Below are 23,133 nucleotides of genomic sequence, written 5' to 3'. Positions count from 1 at the left end.
TATTCAATTAAATTACTGTATATTATCAGTCCACGCCAAACCAAAAAAACTTAAAATTTAATTACTAATAAATAATAATATGATATACTCTTTTTCTCCAATTCTCTAAACAGTTAAAATTAATAAAAAATTATTTTTTAGTTTATTTTTTATTATGTATACAGCCTCATTTCTTAAATGCCATTAATTTTGTGTTTAGTTTTGACATTTTTTTTTTTTATTTGTAAAATATTAATATGTTATCTCGGATATAATAATGGTATAGTAATATATTTTATCTTAAATGATTATATTGTTATTGCGTACCATCATAGATATTTTATAAAAATAAATATTTTTATATTTTCAATTATTTATTAAAGACTAATAATTGTTTATATTTTTACAAAAAAATAAAAAATGATACAAGTAGTTTTCAAAAAGAATATATACCTCTTATTACCGGAAATAAAGTACTTTTATTCGTTAAGTTTTTTTTTATTATTATTATTCTTAGTAAAATAATTGTACCTACGTACACAAATATTTTCCTTAAATAAAGCTAAAACTAAATACTACTATATTGACATCTACAAATATTTTTTCACATAAACAAATAATGAACATAACTATAACAATAAATATTACTGAGAGTAGAAAATAAAATCAGCGATTCCTCTTTATTGATAATAATATCACACGTCGAATTCGGGAGGAAAAGTAAATAATTTAATAATTATTCAAAATGCAATAAAACTTTTCAAAACTTTGCTTATTTGTACATACACTTTAAAATTCATAAACTAAAGAATTTATAACGTAATGTTAAGTTATGGAAACCATTTATATTTAAACGTAGTATTCATTGTGTGTGGGCACGAAAAATAAAATGGTCAATACTAATTAGTAATTACCATTGTTGGTCAACAATAATTTATTTGATCTATACGTATAAAATTAAATTCCATTATAATATCATTAAATATATTTTAGTACTAAATGAATAGGTATAAACTAGTTCATATTAATTATGTTTTGATGTTAAATTGATATATTATTGTAATTGTTGTTCGTTTAGTCAGTAAAATAATTATTTTACCCTATGGTGATGTGAACTAACTAGAAATAGATTGATTACCTATATATTTCTGAAATTGGCCGCAAATCAATTCCTCCGCCCAGTTATAACTTCCTTGCGTGATTAATATTTTCAATACTTATAACTTAATGCGAATACTATTATTTAATAAAATAAACCGTTATGACAGAGATATATGAGATTTAAACATTAAACATTGTTAGAAACATGTTAAAACAATAATGCTTTAAGAATGAGGTGTTTACTAAAAATAAATAGGTTTTACAATTAGGTATTATTCCTAAGCATTTTTTCAGCTATTATAAATAAAGTGTTTTTTAATAAATCAAACTAAATCTTTTTTAATAAAAAAATACTACAATATAATAAATAATAATATTCTAACAAGTCTTAAAGACCTTTGGACTTAACATTTAGTTTTAAATTGTTGAATATTATTGTTGCACATCTGTATTCATTTATAAAAAATCACATATTTTCAGTAAAGATATTCGTAATTGACACAGTATCATTTAGGTCTTAATGATGGAAATAGAAAAATATGTTTTATCAAAAGTATTTTTATTCTTTAAGTAAAACTATACTAACCGCCGTAAAAAACCACCGATGGAAAATTGGAAAAAGCATGGTTTCAACGTTCAGCCTATCTATTTGTTAGTCCAGCCGTTTAACTTATCATTAAGCAGGAAACTTATAAATTTTAATACATTTTATAACGAGTAATATTATAAGCTATAATAACATAATTTAATGTTTTGAAAGTGACTATATCAAAATACATTTCGGTTTCTGACACCTAATTTTTCGTCCTATACATTATAACTGGTTCAAATATATTGGTAATAATGAAAACATCGTTCTCAATGTATTGGTCATATAATTAAATAATCGTAATCAATTTTTGTCCTGATTCTTTTTGTTTCCTGATTTTGGTGCATAAACTCCCAAATGAATATTTAATTAATATGAACTTGGATATTTTAAATTTATATGGTTATTTGTGAATCAGTCATATAATTATTATTTATTACTCTAGGTATAATTCATAAGTCATAATGGTACTATAGTTTACAATCTATTTTACACAATAGGTATACACAGAAATACAGACGTAATAGATACATTTTACTAGTCAATCATTCGCAATACTTTGTCAGACAAAATAAGTTTACTGTTGCTAATAATTTATTAATTGTTTGTCAGTTTTGAAATAGTTTACTGTTTACTATTATTACTATTATTTTTGTAAGTATCGATTAAGGCAACAACTATATAATAGCAAATAGGACGATTTAATGTGATATAATAGACGTTTAAGTATTGTCAAGTGTGTGTGCCAATGGACGAGACTTTCAATTGAAGATGGAATAAATAAGCGCAAAATATGATACAAAATTCTTATTTAATTACTCTTAAAATTATTCTAAATTTTTTAAAATCAAAACCTATTCCGTGCAACGTAAAAGTGATTGCACAAATCCTTTATTATCACATTTTAAACAATCCCCAAATAGTCTCGTGGTTTACTCGATAAGTTGATCGACGTACATTGTCCACTCACACTATGACAAGTAACAACTTTTATGCCAACATACAATTCTCTAAATCGTTACCATACGCTTTCCAATACATTTAATTTTAATTGTAATTGTCATATATTTTAAAATAGTATATGATACAATATATGTGTTAATCTTCGTCGTATTTATTGATTTTTTAAAGAATTATTTTAAATTAATTTAATTTGGAATATGTATACATATTATATGCATATTGCATACCTATGTATACATTTAGATTATGTATTATTTTTTAAATATATAGTAAATGTATATTAACATTGACCTTGATTTTCGATATTATGAGTGCTTACTCTATGAATTAACTTAAAACAAAATAACATTTATTTAATCTATAACCCATGTGTATATAAGTATATTTTTTTTATTCTTCGATCATAAAATATACTCATCGTATTACTTAATATATTTATTTACTAAAACCTATGGAAAATAATAACGGAATTTGTAAAATATTTATTCGTAGTGCGTAAAAATATAAAATGTTATTTAAAAAGTTCCATATGACAAGTTTTAATTTATGGCATTTACAGTCAGGTATATATATTTAGTAAATAAAAAATAAACTTGATAATATATCTACATCAAAATGTAATTTAAATTAAATGAATTGTCAGTATCGATGAATCTATAGATAATGTTTATATGATATATAAGCTACAATTTTGCTAGTACTATAGTAATATTACTCTTTGTAACCTATTGCGTGTATATTCCAATTTAATAATTTAAAGTTGCACGTAACATGTATATTATACATTGTATATCGTATAAATCTAATATTATATCTAATCAGAATTATATTATATATTCCAATATTCGTAGTATATTATATTATTATGATGCAACTTTACAAATATTTAATACCTATTAAATTAATTTAATAATTTTGTGGAGAGAATAAGAAATAAAATTTATTAAATTGCATACATTTTTTGTGATCAGACTATATTATTTTTCATAATACAGAAATTTTTTGTGCAACCATTATATTTTATACAGATAAATGTATATGAAAATTTCATTTATAAAGAAATTGAAAAAATATATTATTATCTACTGAACATTTTAATATTTTAAGGTTTAACCCTCTTAAAGTGTACACGCTTTATTCAATAATACACATTCCATATTAATGTTGATTTTGTTCAATCAGGTATTTTTTTTTTTAATAAAAACTTGTATTGGGTTGTTGTTGATATGTATTGCTATTATCTCATTGTGAAATAGAGATTCTAGTGATATTCTGATAGTACTATAGTAATACACAAATATGATAAATTATTATCAAAACGATTTTGCATAAATATTATTTTATATGGAGTTTTTAAAATTGTTCAATATTTTCATTTATAATTTCTGTGTTTTATAAATATATTTCAATACTTTATAAGAATCAGCTGTTGACTATGTTTTGAGTTTATACTTACGAATAAAAATCAATTGGCAATAAGTAAACAACTTCAAACACTAGCGCCGACTGTACTTATGTATAACTGTGTTGGAATTGAACCAATACGGAAGATATAAATTAATTGAATTCAAGTACACAGTTATTCTTGTGACATTACATTTTCGTGAATTCTTATTATACGAACTTTGTTTACGGAAATTCTATTGTACGTCGTTTCGTATTATTTTTCTTTTCAGCCTTTGTATAATATTATTATGTATCATTTACTGCTGCACGTGACGTGCTCACCTTCGCCACCGCCGGTTAGCATATTATAGAAAATTACGCGATCGTTTCGTCATGATATTTTAGTTTACAATACATTTAACAACCGGGCCGACTCGACGTGCATATTATAAGGATATACACGCACAAACTGGAGACAAAAAGTAGCGAGACGATTGTCGAACACCTATGAAAAGAATATTATGTATAGTCACTCCGTTGCGTTATCTTTTTTTTTATATATTATTTATTTATTCTTATAACATGCAGCTAAGTCTCCAGGAGCTGTCCCGACCGTTTTGTCGCTCGATTTATTCCCTGACGTGTCGCTTATAATATAAACGATTTTCCGATGTCGAACCTACTGAATGAAAAACCACACACTCATTCACCGATGCGCATATATTATTTTTATTGTGACGTGACCGTATTAATAGAGCATAATAATATTGTTATAATAATACTATAATTAGTGATAATCCTGAATATACGCAAATCACTTTTAATAATTAGGCTTTGCTCTCTTAATTTTATGAGCCTTACGATATAATAGTACTATACCTTGATAACATTTTTTACTCAATCATTTTCTAAGTTTTCAAATATTTTCATAAAATATAAGTTTAATAAGTGTACAGGTTACAGGTAATTATTTTAACAATAAACGCTTGTAATGATTTCTAAAAATATTAAATCTATAGTTTTAAAACTTAAAATGAGCATGTCTTATAGACATTTTTCACGGTGTTTGAGTGTCTTTAAAATATATAGATAATATGAGAAAGTGGCGTATTTGCGTGGTAAAGGGGTAAATTGTGGATTCTTGTAAGTTTAAGTTTGTTTTTCATGTTTATACAATTGTATTTTATAATAACAGTTACTGTTAAATTAGTACCTATTGAATGAAATAAAAAATAATAACTGTTAAAAAAAATGTAGGGAGTTGATTAATCGTGAGTCGTGGAGGGGAGCTTTACGTATCAAGATTACAGGATTAAAAAAAATGTAATCGTCCTTTTCGGTCGAGCATCAGATACGCCACCGATTAGCGCCTAAGGGTAACGGTCGAGTTGTTTCGGTAGCATCATAGTAGTACACAATCGTGGCGTACAACACGTACGTTTATTTATTTATTATTTTTTTTTTTTTAAAGCTTATTTCTCCGGTTACTCGCCAAAAGCGCATTAGCCTGGTTCATACATCATCGGCCGACGACTCTTATAGATTACACACACACAAGCAAAAGAATTTCCCATTTCTCGGTTCGTGCCGTGTATCGTACACTACCACAATCACCGCCTCCACCCGCCACATACGTATTACAGCTCCGGGGCGTGATCCGTGGCACCAACCGCCGTGTATAGACGAAGTTAGTTTTCCTGCAGTGTTAATACGTACCCACGCGAGGAATGGGATGGAGACACTAATGAACTCAGCTGTGTGCGCCATTAGATGATGCCACCCGACCCGTAGGACCTATTCGTTAAATTTTTCTCCGCTCTACCCCGTCCGCTCTAAACCTCACTCTCATCCACAACACCGACATTAAATGTTAAAATATATCTATACTTTTTTCACCCTTCCGCACCCGCTCTTATCTGTAGCTATTCACTCGTCCACCCCCCTTTCGGTCCATCCTGCGATGGCAGCTGGTGAGGTAAAAGGTACCGTCTTTTGATAAAGAATTACGACGGTGAAACCCGCTCTCTTGCACAACTGCAGTTACTTTACCCCACGCCACGCCTCACCCGCCGTCGACCACGCTTTGCTACCACCACTCCGGCAGCCTATCGTGTCCTTTGCCCACCTCTGATGGCTACCATCACGACCGCCGTCTACATTTTTTTTCCGGAAGATAAATTATTACCCCGGGGATCGCGTCACGGTCCATGGTCCGGTTTACCCACCCACCCACCTTTCAACAAAATTCGACCACAGCTTCCCGACCGCGATATTTATTATTCCTACTACGACGACGCCAATCAAAATTATTACCACCGCTGACGCCATTGCGGCCACCTAGCCGTTGTCGAATCGGATGTATTTTACTAGTGAAAAACGGTTTTTTTTCTTTTATGTATTTACTTTCCACCCGTGAATTACGTAAACTTTGGAACGAAATAATTTCCCTTGTCTCTTTTATCGGACCCATAAATTACGATGAACACGAACCATTCTCATACCGATCGAAACTAAGTCGAAAAAACACTATCTTTATAATGTTGTAATAATATATTATTATACAACCACCGTCGTACCCGATTAATCGTATTTTCAACAGCCATTAAACGTGCGTGAAATAATAAAATGTACACGCGAAAATATGTGTACCCAACTACTGTACAATAACAAAAAAATATTCGATTAATTGAAACATACACAACAATGTAATTAGATATGTATTAGATCTAATATTAGATAATTTTGTTTATTACCTCAATGTGGTATAGAAACATTGTTTTCAAGTCAGTTGATTGCACAATAACGATAACTTAAATATGAATTATATTACCACTCAACTGTTGTATTACATTATATTATTATTATTATACTGTAATATTAATACATTACATCTAGACATGTGCAGTGTAAACTATAGGGATGAAATATATAATACATAAACATATGATATGTTATACGTAAAACAATGATTTAGAAAGCAATTTGTTTTATTTTAAACACGAGTATAAAATCCATCATGATCATATCAAAATATATTTGTTTTTGTTCTCGATTCGGCTTCCAATAACCTATATATTCTATACTCTATAATTTAGTAATTTGCATACTATATCTTCTCTAAATGTTCAATACGCTTTATTAATTAAAAAGCTTTTACGGTAAGAGATATTAAACTTACGTCACAGAAACAAAACTAAATGCTCGGCGTATTTAAATTATTTATAACAGAATAATACGATAAGGTAAGTGTTTACATTTCTTAAATGTATTTAATTTCTTATTGAATTAAAATTTAACTTATCAAGAATAAAATAACAACATAGAAATAATTTTATTTAAATAATATAGGTATTTTACAACCATAATTATTATTGTTATTGTAACTATTTAGATAAAACATTTTTTGTTTATTTACAAACATACACTATAATAAATTTATATAAAAACAAAAAAGTATTATTGTTTGCCTTGACGTTTATTTAAACATAATAAATTCATATTAGAAGAAATATATTGACTCTATAATCTTTTAAACCATAATAGTCTTATAAATTATACAAACCTATATAAAAATAAATTTTAAAAAATTCAATTTTTTTTTTTTTAAATAATTTTCATGAAATACCATTTACTATTTGTTATACTAAATCCAAGTCTATGTTTGAAAAAAAAAACTTTTAAAACAAACTTTTTATTTTTAATAATTTATTATAGAGATCACTCTGGAAGTTTAATATTAAAGTCCCCAGAGATAAATTAAACTATGATATTTTTAGGTAAAATATTTTACAAATTATAATAGTATTTTTTAAAATAAACTTTATTTTCTTTTTTTTTTTGCACAGATAAGTACATATAAACCTACAACGAATGAATGACGATTGCATTAAATATTATGTTTTTACATTTGTTGATAAATAAATCATTTGAATAGGTATAATTATATTAATAAATATTAGTTTTGAAAATATTATAATTACGAGTTACAATGTATAAATATAGTTTATTAATCCTAAGAGACCGAATTAATAATTGCATGCTATAAGAATAAATACAATTATACGGCTTAATCAATAATTAACAATAATAATATTTCTATATTTTATCAAAATCAACCCAGTAAAAAAGAATACTGTAATCTCTTACGCGGGCCTTTTTGTTTGAAAAAAATTTGGTTAATATCCTATACTTCAACGTTTTTACTTGAGTACACAATTTTAGAACTGAAAAGTTCAAAAAGTTAAAAATAATTATGACTAGTTAGAGTTGATCTAAATTAAACGAAATGTGTTTAATATGCATAAATCTGTGTTGTCATGTTTGTCTAAAAATATTGACGAATTTTATCTTACGATAAATTTAATGGATATTAAAACAGACCACTTTGAACAATTTGTGGTATTAAAATATTCGTATTATTATATTTTCTTGTATAGAAAATTTAAATTTCTGTGAGTTTTGACAAACAAATATTATTAGACGGTTCTTATATTAATTATTGAACAAGATATTTTCTGCTATTATTCCTGACAAAATAGCCACATTTTTTTAATAATTATATTATTTTATAGACGTTAACACTATCTCTTGTAGGAGTTTACCATTCCCCGTTTAGTACAACCTTTTCTAATTAATTGACTATGGATGATCCAGTTTTTGTGCAAAACTTTCATACAGAAATCTTAGCTTTAATTTATTTAAATTAAACGGCTTTAGTTTTCTTTTATAATCTAATCTAGTGCTGAAATAAATTATACTTAAAATCCTAAAAAAAATTTTAAGAAGCGATAATACTTAACGGTTTTTGTTTTGGTGGCTTGACGTGATCGCTCCAAGCATTACTATATACTATATTTGTTGGTTTATATCTATTGGGGTGTACACATTTTTAGTTCATCACCCCTACATTTATTTTAATTATATGAACGCTATGAAAGTGTCAGAAAGTTATTAAAACATTAATAGACACTAGACAGTAAAATATTACTAAGAAAACAGAATTTCTTCAATCAATTATCGATTATCTCAAAGATAATTAAAAAGACAGATCATGGAAGAAGAATCCAAATATTTTCAATCTCCATGTAGAATCGTAAAAATTATAAATTGTGTAAATAAATACATTAAATTAAATTTTCAAAATCTATGAACATTTGTATTTTGAAAGCCTTATTGAATCTACACTATATTTTTCACGATAAGTATGGTTTAATACTAAACGATAACATTATCTATTATAGTATCATATATCTATCTACATTAATAACTAACTATATTATTCGACTTTTTATTCATTGATTACAACTTGATAGTGACGATCCGTCAAACGGATGATTGTCACTATTCGATGACCCCTTTATTTGAGAAACAAAACATGCAATTTTCAGCTGCTTTTGTGAACTTTAATTAAAATGTACGTATAAGTATTTTATCAGAAACAAAATTTATATAATTACGTAGATACGTAGATATTTTGAATATAATCACAAAATAAGTATACTCGATTTAAAAACCATGTTACTCAAGAGTACCGAAATGTCGTTTGAAACCGTTTGACACATCACCCCTAAAATAAGTAATAAGTATTCAAAAGAGAGATGAGTGTCCTGAACCTTTTCTTTTCATATGATATTCGAGCAGGTTATCAGGAATTCGTTTACTGGCGAGAATAGGGGTGACTAGGGGATTTAAATGATTGATAATCATTTGTGTGTTTTTGCGTATGAGAGAAAAGCAAGTTTGTTTAATGACGGATCGCAAAACTCTTCGTATAATGAATGGTTATCATAGTTACATACTTGGAAATTGGTGTATTTGTCGTTACCATTGGAATGTGTATATTATTATGATTCGTGTGTTTGAAGGCTTAGTTAAACATTACAGTTTAACACTATCCTACTAAACTACATATTGTATCAGATAAGAAATCAGTACGTAGATTTTTAATTAAAGTTATAAGGAGAAATTGTGTTAGAATATTAAATTATTGTCTATCGCGTTCAGTCTTTAGTGCAATCCCCAGGTAAAGAATTTTCCAAGAATTAGCCTCTAGCACTTGGTTTAGATGTATTTACCTACGTTTGAATTCTGTCAATACAGGTTGGATGGTTTCGTTTAGAATAAAGTGTGCATTACGTATAGGTTGTTTGAAAGGGGTTAACTGAATTTCCCAATTTTGGAACCAGCAGGTGTCTAACATAACTATGTGGTTTTAGATTTTGACAGTTTCTTAAGCTGGGTCTCTGTATTAATATGTAAAAAACAGCATTATTGTATTGTTATTGTATCGCATCCACAAATATACTAAAAGATATTTTTTTATGACGTCAATCAGATTTAAGATAGAAAAAAAAGAACAAAATAAAATACGTTTATTCACAAAATTCTATCTTAAATTATAAATACATAAAATACATATTTATAGAACATCATACTATTTTATTGTTTAAATAATTATTTGCATTAAATATTATATTGTGATGTTCCTGTAAAGTATAAATCATAACTTATCCACGTTAAAAATATTATTGATTTTAAATATTATGTCTTATCAAAATATAAATTATTTTGTTCTAGCTAACGATGGCCCTACTTTATCTAAATCAGATAATACTAATAAAGGAAAAGTTTGGTCTTACCTAATACTAATCTATATAATTATTTATTTTTAGTGCATAAAAACTATTTAGAGAGTACTAAATTTAAAATCAATTTCTTAACTGTAAATACAATACAATTTAATATTATTAAATAATGAATATTTCCATCACTTCTAAATTTTTATTAATAATTATTTTAAGAAAAAATAACATTAATACATATTTTTTTATTATTCTTATCGTATATGTCTTGATTTTTTTATGGGTTTTTATCGTTATAAATATAAATAGATTATTAAACAAATAACAAAAATATTGTTATAAATAATAAATTTGATAAAGAAATAAAACAAAAAATCATCAATTCCGATGTGAAATTTTAAATATTTAATATAATCACAAATCAATTTTAATCCCATTTTTTTTATTTATAAATATGCACCTGGTATTCATTTTTTTACTATTTCACAATTTTTTTTAGCTACATAATTTTTCATAATATAGTATTGATGATCATTTTTAAAAACTAATTAACTTATATCTAGACAAATATCCATATGTACTTGTTTATACAAGCTCACAATGAACAAATCGATAAACTATGAGTTTTTCAAGAAATATTTTTCAACATAAAAATCATAATTTATAGATAGCTAATGTTTAAGTTAACTACATAAATGATAGTTCTTTATCAACTATGAAAACAATTAAAAATTCTGTTTATTTAACATAGTATTATGACCGTTATATAATTAAACTAATTTAAAAGTGATTAATATATTCAAATTTTGTTTATTAATATATATCCCTTAAAACATAATATACCTTATAATAATTAAATCCATAATATATTAATAGATTACAAAGTAGAAGCTAACGTACTTCAATAGTATTTCATGTGATTATTAGTTACATAATTAAATTAAAATTGATTGTATTAAATATTATATGACAATGATTATTATTATTTTTAAGTACTTATCTGTACATAATATACATACTATAGTATATATGTATACTAACCTTTTAAATATAAATATGCGATTATAGTTTTCAATTAATATTCATGTTACCAAATACCAACAACCAACTGATCATATTATTGTTATATAGCTCTATGTTATAATACGTTAACATAATACTTAATGTTATTGAAATTAAATATCTATATTTAAAAATTACAAAAAAAATAATTATTATAATATTTTAATGATAACTAGCGCAGGAAATATAGTTATTTTACATTTTGTTTGCATACATATTTAAAATTACAAATTAATAAAAGTGCCTGCTGCAGATTTTTATCCCATTCAGTTACTTTGAACTATTCGTTTTGCTAAATTTCCCAAACTTTTAACTCACCAAGTATTTTTTATTTACTGTGATGTCGTAATTACATTTATAATAAGTCATTTACGTAGGTAGATCAAAAATAAAGTTACTTCGAAAATATCATCAAAAAATGTCACAACAAAAAATACATCATGGTCAAAAAGCTATTAAAATTTATCGAAAACATAAATGCCATTAATATATAAACATATAATAAATATATTATACATTTTTTAACTTAAAGCAGAGATTAAGTAGAGAAACCTAATATTTTTCTTTGTATTATAACCAAAATATTTTAATAATAAAACTCAAGTATAAGTTGCATATTGATTTGTAACTATATTTTAAATAGGATCATATTATACTCGTAATAAGGAAAATAACTAAAACTGACGTGTGCATGTATAAGTTAATATATATCACTAACAATTTTAAACATATTTGTTTTTGCATTGAGTAATTGAAAACAAATATCGTAAGAATAAAGTTCTTATTTATCTTTAACTTTATCTAAAAATATTCAAATTTAAACATTTATCTGTTGATGATTTTCGCAAAATCATTATTAATAAAGATAATATTAAAATTAAATATTTTAAATAATATCTTATTCCAATGCAGTTATAAAAATAAAAATAAAATAGGTATTCAACATTAATTTTAAAATGAATATAATTGTTTTTTATTTCATAAAATAATATGTTTTAATGTGAGAATTTAATTTTAATTAAAATACAAATAAATTGTAATTCTGACGAAAGCTATAATAAACAATGAATAATTAATATTATTAATAATGTCTAATGCAATATGATACATATGAAAACAATCCCGACGTTTGATATTATTTTAATTAATCAAAACACAATTAAATTACTATGAAACTAAATGAAAAACTAACATGAATTGAAATTATACATTATATATCATCGAAATGTTTAATATTTACATATTGGATCGAAGCTTGAGGTTCACCAATTTCGAAATCAAAAATAGATATAGTACAAAATAACGCGCTACGTAAGTTAGTCAGTTTCCTCTTCACCACCATCATTCACCTCAAATAAAACCGACCATAGTGGCTGTAACTCTTCAAAACTCTCTGTTTAAGTCGAAATCGTCTAAAATCACATTGAACATACGTTCTTAACTTTCCAGACAAATCACATGTACTTCCTAGATTGATTGGTGAGCACCAACCATCTAGGCAGAAACAAAACAAAAAGAAGACCTATTAAATTTCATACCTAACTAAATCATCAAAGATCAGTAAACAAACTTCACACAACTTTTAAAAGACCCACACCTGACAAAAGTCCATTGGTGTAAAACCGTTTTTCAAACAATAGCGAAAAAATCACTTTAACTTAACCCTTCAAACCGACAAAGACTCTCAAGACCAACCAGCCTGGGTAAAGGAATTGATGACTGTCGAAACCTTCAAGTCCTTCGAGGTCCGACGACGGAAATCAGTAATACCAGAGACGTAGCCATAAGGAGGGGGGGGTGCAAAAATAATTAAATAAATAATATTCAAATAACAATGGTTTTAACTTTTCAAATATTTTTAACCGATGGCGCCAGTTAAACACATATAGAGTACCAAGTAGTGAAATTGCACTAATTTCACGTGGGTCTCGGAGCCGAGATAAAAAAAATGTGAGTTATGGATTTACATTTATATGTTTTATATAATCTTTGATGGTGGTTATAGTCTGTGCATATGACACGCTTATCAAACCACAAAATTTTTCTTTTTTTTAAATTTAAACTCCGAATCAGTAGAGTACATAGCCAAAATTAATTAATTTGCGTATTATTTTTTAAATGTATCATACGACTAATGGGGGCATGGTCGCTGTGCCTCCCTCTGGCTACGTCACCTCACCAAAGAATGTAATATATTTTCGACGCTGATGGCGAGATCCGCTGTGGAGCTGCCGACCGATTATCTCACTGCCAACGACGACTGTATCGCAAAGACCTTGCATCGTCAGCTACCATTATACACTACAGAGGGCAATTTCGATCGTTGATGTATAATACCATAGCGGCTTACAGCCAAACCACTGTGATTGTGTACTAGTGGTCACCTTCGCAGTTTCCGGACTATTACGTAGGACATCAGTGAGACTGTTGACACGATAAATTATGATCGGAAGTCAAGCGACTGCACACAGTGCAGCGAATTACCGATTCGATTAACCGGTAAACAACAACGACAACCAACCGACACCTTTACTGGTGAACAAGACCACATCTGGAACTCACATAAGAGACAGAACAATATCCCGACGAAGACAACCAGGTTCCGGAATGGAGCCAACTCCGATAACACATAATAGCCTTTGTAAACCTACCTAATAAGTCACTTGCTCAAGTGGACACGAGGCACGATGTAATCTCATTCCACATATTATTTAACGAACCATTCCCTATAATTTTGAGATAGAACGGACAATCGCCCATGATGTGGCCGTCTACTCAGGTCTCGTCAGAACCGACCCCACCGTCATTTTGTACATTATAATTATATTTTATATTTTATTGTGGACATAGAAATGAATGAAAGATCATACGTAAATCTTGACTTTCGTAATAATTACTCTACGAAATGGTGTCACATGTTGAATGCGTCTACCATTTCAATCTGTGTTTGCTGTATTAGAAAATAAATAATATAACTAATAGTATAAATATTATATTATCGTTGTTGTTTTTGTTGTTATTTTTGGATTCGGAAAAACCTAAAAAAATATTGTATAACATTTTTTACCAATTGATCATTTAAACATATTTTTTTCTTTCTCAATAAATGATATTAAGTACAATATTTAAATTATTTTTAAGGTAGGCATGCAATATACTTAAGTATTATAATATGAATGTAAGTACTATTAGTACACTAATAATAGTATATTAAATTTATGATTATTATGTTTAAGTTTAATATATTCTTGTTAATGTAAATTACCATACAAATCGAAACAGAAATTAGTACATCGTGTAAACAGTTAAATGAGAGCTTACAATTATTTAGGATATTTGAAACTATTTATGCAACACGAGGTTTTAATATATATATATATATATATATATATATATATATATATATATATACGTATATATAGGTATTATATATAGTATGAATAAAATATGCATAGGCCGTGTTGCAGATTCAATTTCTAGGTATTTAATGAATGATTATAGGGCTCGGGGCTTCTAAAATTTAAATTAACTTTGGATCTCTATACGACTACGGACTGTTCTATTAATAAGGCCCTAGTTAACATTTTGCATTGTTAAATATCTTGTGTGCAGATACTTCTATAAATGCATACCTATAATACCTATAATAATATTTATAGCACTGTATACCTTTGTATACCTTGTGTTAATATTATTATACTCTGCACAGATACCTAATTACACATAAAATGTTTTCATTAACGAAATACCATAATATATTGTTGTTTTATGTTTTTTTCGAGGCTGTTCATTATATAATTCATATATTTTTTTTTTTTTGCTAATATTGATATCGTATATTATATTTTTATTGGAATATCGCACATAAACTACCACGCAAGTTTTGTAATTTTTTATAAACCCGAAGCTGTAGACAGCGAATGCCTATCACACTTTAACTAGTTAAAGTTACACTCGTTGGATACCTGTTGTCCACTTTAATAACTAAAATAACGGTAAAAGAATATACATTTTCAAAACTAATGATTTGTAAAAACTTCAATTTATCTAGATTAAAAAAAAAAAAAAATCACGTAGCCAAACTATACATTTGTTCCAAATATAATTTAATTAAAATTGTTTCCATTTTAATTATTTTTTCACAACATAATATTTTAACTTGTTTTAGTATATGAAGATAAGTAAAAAAGATGCGTACTAGAATTTTTTTTTAGGTTATAACATATGATATGAATTATAATATATTGTTTTATGTAAATCTCCAGTATAGATGATATGCAAAAATGTACCGTGTAATTTATTAAGAACTACGGGACTAATAGCAGTTCTCTAGTTTATGAATCATAAATAATTTACAATAATTTATCCGAAGTACTGAAGTTTAATATAAAAACATAATAGAACATAATAATTAACCTCCAAAGTCCAAATAGTAATAAAACCAAATTAATTTAAATAACAAAAATAAAAGTGAAATTAGCATTTTAAGAATTTTATATTTAAGTATTTTACATTCTAAATGTAGCGATCCATTGATCATATTCCAATATTTTATTTTTATTATTATTGTGCTTTATACATTTCTTTGTAGTTAGAAAGTAAATTTTGCACAAAAATAAATATCACAGTTAATTATAAATATATTCAGTTCTTGATTAAAAAATGTTATATATACTTAAATTATATTTTGGTACATTATTTTATAGTTGTAATTTGATAGTTTATTACAAATGTAAATTAAATTAATTTGATGTTATAATAAAAAAATGTCAAATTGATATATTCAAATAATAACTGAATTTTGTCTTTTTATTTTTAATCATTTCATTATTATGTATTTATATGAACAATAGTATTATTTTATTTGTACCAGACATAAATTGATCCATTTTTATTTTTTTTCACTATAAAAACTTGAAATAAGTTATTTGAAACAAAGGTTTACCAACAAATAATATAATTTAGGACACTAATCATGTATAAAGTTATAGCAATATTGTATTTTTGTTACCAATATAAAATATCAGTCAAGTATACTTATGCGCAGATACATTATGTTTTATACTAGACATTTATATTTTTAAATAAAAATTGAGTTGGTAAACATTGCCGAACATAATATTATATTGGCATTTTTAAAAGAGACATTATAAGAATTTTTTTTTAGGTATACATAGTTTATTTTATAAAGTTTACGCCTTACGGCTTTTTAATACAATGAATTTAAAATAACAAAACAAATGGTAATACTATATAATGGGTACATAAAAACTTCAATTATTCAATTTTTTCATATTAAAACATTATATTTAATAACTCATAGCACATATTTGCAGTTATGTCGTTTTATAGGTAATTTTAAATCACACTGCTAATACTATCCTACAAAATAATAATGTCAATAAAATTATCAAGATGTAAAATATAATTTTTAATGTTGAACAATTAAAATGTATATTGTATTTATGATGCCCAAAATAACAGTTTCGTTTATTTTGTTTTATTACATTCAATTAACAAAACAAATAATTCAAGACTTGAAAAAAAATACTGTTTAAAAGAATTCAGATGAAATGAGAATTTTTGTGTCTAACATTAAGTACTCTTTAGAAGTAGTTTGTTTTTTTTAACGTTATTCATATTAATAGCTTTAATATCAAATTACATTGAAACGTTATTGAATTAATGTGTTACTATGCAATTAAATGTTAATTTTCTAGTTAATAATGTTAAAATTGTATAATAAAAATCAAAGTAATTAATATTAAAATTAAAAAAAAATATATTTTTAAACAATAGAAATAATGAGATGTATTTTTAATAGCAATGCACCGATATAATCTGTCGCTTTCTATGGTTTATATTAAGTATCTCATCAATAAATTGAAACATTTTCATCTAAAATCATTAAAAATTAAATTGTTACATAATACATGTTAACTCTTTAAATTTGTAAACATTAAATATATTAAATTATATGCCAATTTTACCTTGCGGCTAATTTCTTTATGAATCATCTCAATGTAAGCTGACGATGATCGCAACTACTTATATTTAATCTAATTCGTTATAGATCAATGAAGACCACACACTGTTCGCTTGATCATATTGACCAACATAACAAGAACATGTCATCCTGTGACCATAAGTAGTTAATACAAAATTTTTAGTCAAAGATTTAGAGTTATATTTTAAGTACCTATTCATATAGCCTATAAGTAGGAAACGAATTTAATGCTCCAGAAAAACAAGAAAAATGCCTTAAAAAATACAATTTAATGCATTCATCACAGATTTTTTTTGATTTTCAACATTGAAAAAATTTGTTTAGTTATATGAAATTTTAGGTATTAATGATTTATATAATTTTCATCGCCTTCTAGTCCTCCTATCTTTTTTTTTTACTTTGAAAGAAAAAAAAATAGAAACATTCGTTATACTTTTACTTTGTGTTTCATAATAGCATTGTATTATCAGGTGATGTTTAATTGTTATCGAATTGTATCCATTCCTATATGAAATAACATAAAATAGTAAAAAAATCTAAAATAAAAGTTACATTTTTTAATTCCTTGATATTTACTTTGTAGTTGGAAAGCAATGTTTTCGGAAAAAAATACAATTTGCATTTAAAGCTGTTCTTTAAATTTAAATATTGTTATAATTAAAGCAAACATTATTTTACAATCAATGTTTATGATAGCATCATAGTATAATTTATTATACACGCCAGTTTATTGCTCCAGTTTTGTCTATATGAGTTTGAACATTAAAACGTATTTATCTTAGTATTTCATAACCATAAATTCATAATATTTAAACGGATATTAGAAAACATTGTTGGTAACAACACCGAATGTTGTTGTACATTTTGATGTCAGAGTTGTAAGCGAGTAGTTAAACAATTGATTTTAATGACCACTGAATTCAACGAGGGTCAGAAATGTCAGTATTGTTTTGTTCGATCACCTCCCATAATGTCACTAAATTTGTTCTCGCACGAATTAAAATAAAGATACGTGTCAGTATGTACCTACTAATCAATAAGACATTTAAATTAAATTTCAATACGGGCTCTATACGATAAGAATGATGTGGTATAACCCAAAAACTGATCCCCAAACGTGAGATTTATATACATAAGCTTTTGAAAATATATCATAATACTCGTTGATGATAATGCATCAGGTATGTACGTAAGTACGTTGGTACTAATTGATTTAAATAAATAAATACTAAATAAAACATATAGATAAAAAAAATCACAAGAAATTATAACATACCTATATATAAGCAGTTTTTTTTTTTTGGTTTAGTTTGAAAAACAAATGCATACATTATTTACGGTACAAAAAAAATGGGATATTATACAGTCTAATACTTATTTTTCTTTCTCTACACTATAATAATTATTTAGATACTCTTTTTTTAAAAAAAAATTCATATTTTCTGTTTTATATAAATTAATATTATTTTATAATATTAAAAATATAATTCAGAAACATTTCTCAAGTGTTTCGGCTTTGTACTAGTGTCTAGTTTAATATATTTTTATTCAACACAAAACTATTATTGTATCAAAGGAAAACATACAAGAGAATAAAGTAAACCATTAAATCAAACATTTAAGGATTATAACTCGATAACTTATGTATAATATACAATACATGCAGTATTATAAGATATAATTTCTAATTATAACTTTAAGTTAAAATTAAACCATACAACATTTATTTGAATTTTTAATGTCTTTCATTTATTGCAACAAAGAAGACTAACGTCTTTTAAGTTTAACTAAAACAAATTTCAAAGTAAAATTAAACAAAATATTCGTCAAATCAAACTTAAGACTACTACATCGATATACATGTAAAGACAAGTAGATCCAAGTTACGTAGCTAATTCAAATAATTTGCTCGTTAATATAATTAGAAGGTAGTTTAATTGGCAAAAAGTCATATTATTTTAGCTCGGGTTAGTAATACTCAATGAAGAATTCAGCCGAGTAGCCGTCGGAGAGAACGGTAGTGCAAGTGAAATGTAATGTTTAACTGAATTATTATGATAAATATGAATTAATGTCTATGATGAATAAAAAGTACAAAGAGTTTAAGGATTAATCGCACGGACCGGGCGCGGGGAATGGGTCCGTCTCAAAAACGACGTCGACGAAAAGACGAATATAAAGACATACTGCGGAACGATTATTATCTGTAAAAATTCAAATAATTCCCCCGAACGCGATTGTTTTGGTCGTTTAATTAAGAGAATTAAAAGTACAAAAGTGCTCATTAAAACGACAGTATATTATTAATCGATACGGCAATATATAATACCCATCACGACGGTGGGTAACGACAACTACAATGAACGGTTAACATTTCGGCAACGAACCGCGTAACGTTTTCCCGAGTACCTAACGGGTACGTGACGGTCTGATAATAATATATTCGTTATGACATCGCGATTACGATTAAATGGTACTCACATGTGAGGTTTATCGCGAGATTTATGTTTTCTTCACCCGAAGCGTGTTGCAGACGATAGCCGGAAGACTGGCCCGCGGGTACGGACTATAGCGATGACAATAATATCCGTCGTCAACAATACAATTATGTCGTGTGTGATAATTTAACGGCACTATCACACTATAATATGTTACCGCACGACGGACCGAAAGAAATATTAATTTCCGAATGGAAAATCGGAACACGCGACTGACCGACGAGCAGTTGATCGAAATCGATTCGACGGGGCCTCCCGATCGCGACGTGTCTATTTGTATCGGTTGTAAAAATTGAAAATTTTTCGCATAAACGTGATGGCGGTATCGTGCGGTTTGGCGGCAATAGCGCGACGGGATGAACGCGGAAAATCGTGCGAACGAAGGCGAACGGCGACTGGTAAACGATACGGAAACGCGGTCGCCCCCCGCGAAAAAGCGCTCCAACGCATGACGCTGCTGAAACTCTTCCGCCGCCGCCGCTACCGCCGCCGGCGTGTTCGGTCCGTCCGGCCATCGTGTTACGGGGCCTGGAGCGAGTCCCACGACGACAACGATGATGGTTTATTGGAACTCCACGACGATGGTGTTGCGGCCATAGTGTGATAGTAATATATAGAAATATTATATTACTCTATGGTTTCGACGTAGGCTTTTTTTTCCATCAAAACGATCACGTTATTTTAATAATTATAATAATAACGTTATAGTAATACTTTAAGTTAAGTACCCAACCATTAACTAATATGATTATTATGAACGTATTATATAAGTTCAACGATTTTTTTTTTGATACAATATTGATAACGTGGCAAGAAAAAAAAGAATTTGGTTAGCTAATAATAATTTGGGCTAAGAATAAAATGCCATAAAAATGCACTTAATCGTTTTAATTTTTAACAAGATGTGAACCAAAAAAAATGTTTTACAGAACTGCATAATTTCAAGTCTTTTATGCGAACTTTTAAAGTAAAGAATAATTATTCTCATCTATAATTTTTCATCGCCACTTGCAATCTTGAATTTACATCATCGTATGGATCTGTTTGAAAAATTATGGTTAATAATAATTTGATAAGGTAAGCACATTACAAAGTTATTACAAAGTAAAAATCTTTAAATACCATTTCGAAAACTACAGTTTATTATTACCTTTGATATAATTAATACCTTAAAACCACCTAAAATGCTATAAAAATAAAAAAATGATCTTAAAATTGAAAAACGCAAAACAATACAAAATAAAAACTTATTATTCTGAATCGAAAAAAAATAACACGTATATTTAAAAAAACAAATATCGAGTAGATTTAAAAACAAAGCAATGTACGACGAACTATCAGCTGTAATAACAATACAACGAACTAAAGGATAAGTGATATTTTTTCTTATATATTAGAGGCCGCAAAGTATATTTTCTGCGGCCTGGCCACGCATGACTTGGATCTGCCACTGGGTGTAAATACTAAAAAATCTTAAAAGTTTATCGCAGTACGAGCAGCGGTCGACGGTCGTTTTTAAACCTTTTATTGATGTATAATACAAGCTAGGACCGGCTTAGGAAATCGACATGACCCGAGTTTGCTGTAGTTATCCGACCGAAAGCACATAATATATCATATAGATCTATACCTATTATAGCACGCACCGTAACTGTGTTGCAATTTAGTTTAAAATTATGCATAGATTTTATAGGTATCCCTAATAACGTTTAACGTACCGGTTGAAATCTTAAAAAGCCAAGTATCTAATATTTCGATAATTTTACGTTGCGCAAAAACATTTTTGTACTGTCTTTATTTCCGTTGGGTTTTTTTTAGGTTTAAAAGTACAAGTCATTAACCATAAATAAGATAAGATTTTCTTTATTTTAAAAAGCATGGCAGTTTCATTTGTAATTTTAGGATGTCTATAGTGTCATCTTCCGAGAACTTTAGAAAAATAAATAAAAACGTGATGATAATCAGCTTGTTGTTTGAGTAGTACCTATCAATAACTTTCTCTCACAACACGTAAACAATTCCTCTTAAAAAAATAAATAAATAAAACGAAAAAAATAACATTAATAATTCTTAATTTAAAACATTTATTTCGTATTCGTAGTGTTTATATTATTATATAATAAACATAACAATATTTTTTAGTGAACATTAAACATTTTAATAATTTAATATACATTTTAATATTACGCTTATACCAGGATTATTTTTCTAGCACGTTTATGTTCAAAATAAATATTTTTTTAATTCTAATTAAAGCAATATTTATTAAAACTAAAAATGTTTGTATACAATTTAATAAAACGTATGTAAATATTATTAGTAACGAATAATACAAATTCTGTAAAACAAGTTTATTTTAGTAAAAAACAAAAACTAGTGTTGAGAACCCTGAATCGATTATTAGTTTTGATAATTTATATTTTAAATATTTAATATATAAAAAAAACTATGAACGAAAGAAACAAGCACATATACTAGAGAATTCATTTTATGGTGTTGACAATAGACAGTTTTGAAGTCAGATCACGCTCAGTCTCACTAACGATAGAGTCAGTTACGAAATGAAACAACGTCGTACTAACACTTGTTAAATTAACTTAAATCATATATATATCACATTAATGATGCGTAGTTTTTATATGACATTAAGTTATTTAATTTTGTTATGGAAACGTCTATAACACTGTTCTGTGTTGAAGTTATTAGTATGTGACACGGTCAAGATATTAAATATATCAATTTGATGTCTGTTTAATCAATAAATATTGGTTCAATTAATCATTATCATCAATTTTTTTATTAAAAAATAGATTACAAAATAACGAGATACAGAATTTGGTATAAGTTAAATTAGGTTTAAGTCAACTGTCATTATTTTTTAAAGAAATGATAAATCATTTAGAATAAAAAGATATTCTGATCGCAGTCTGGTTCATCCTAATATATGTAAGAAAAGATACGCGGCTT

General features: G+C 26.9%; 1 protein-coding gene across 1 annotated transcript in view; it reads right to left on the bottom strand.

Moving 5' to 3' along the window:
• LOC113560777 (hemicentin-2-like) overlaps positions 1-20,546 on the bottom strand; it is a 324,533-nt gene extending 303,987 nt beyond the window's left edge. Inside the window, exon 1 of the mRNA XM_026966838.1 lies at positions 20,150-20,546. The gene's annotated coding sequence lies outside the window, so the exon portion shown is untranslated. The remainder of the gene's footprint in view (positions 1-20,149) is intronic.
• Positions 20,547-23,133: the final 2,587 nt, after the last annotated feature.

Source organism: Rhopalosiphum maidis, chromosome 4, assembly GCF_003676215.2.
Source record: "Rhopalosiphum maidis isolate BTI-1 chromosome 4, ASM367621v3, whole genome shotgun sequence".
Lineage (NCBI taxonomy): Eukaryota > Metazoa > Arthropoda > Insecta > Hemiptera > Aphididae > Rhopalosiphum > Rhopalosiphum maidis.
The sequence above is the reverse complement of the archived record's forward strand: the minus strand, read 5'-3'. Positions and strand labels throughout refer to the sequence as shown.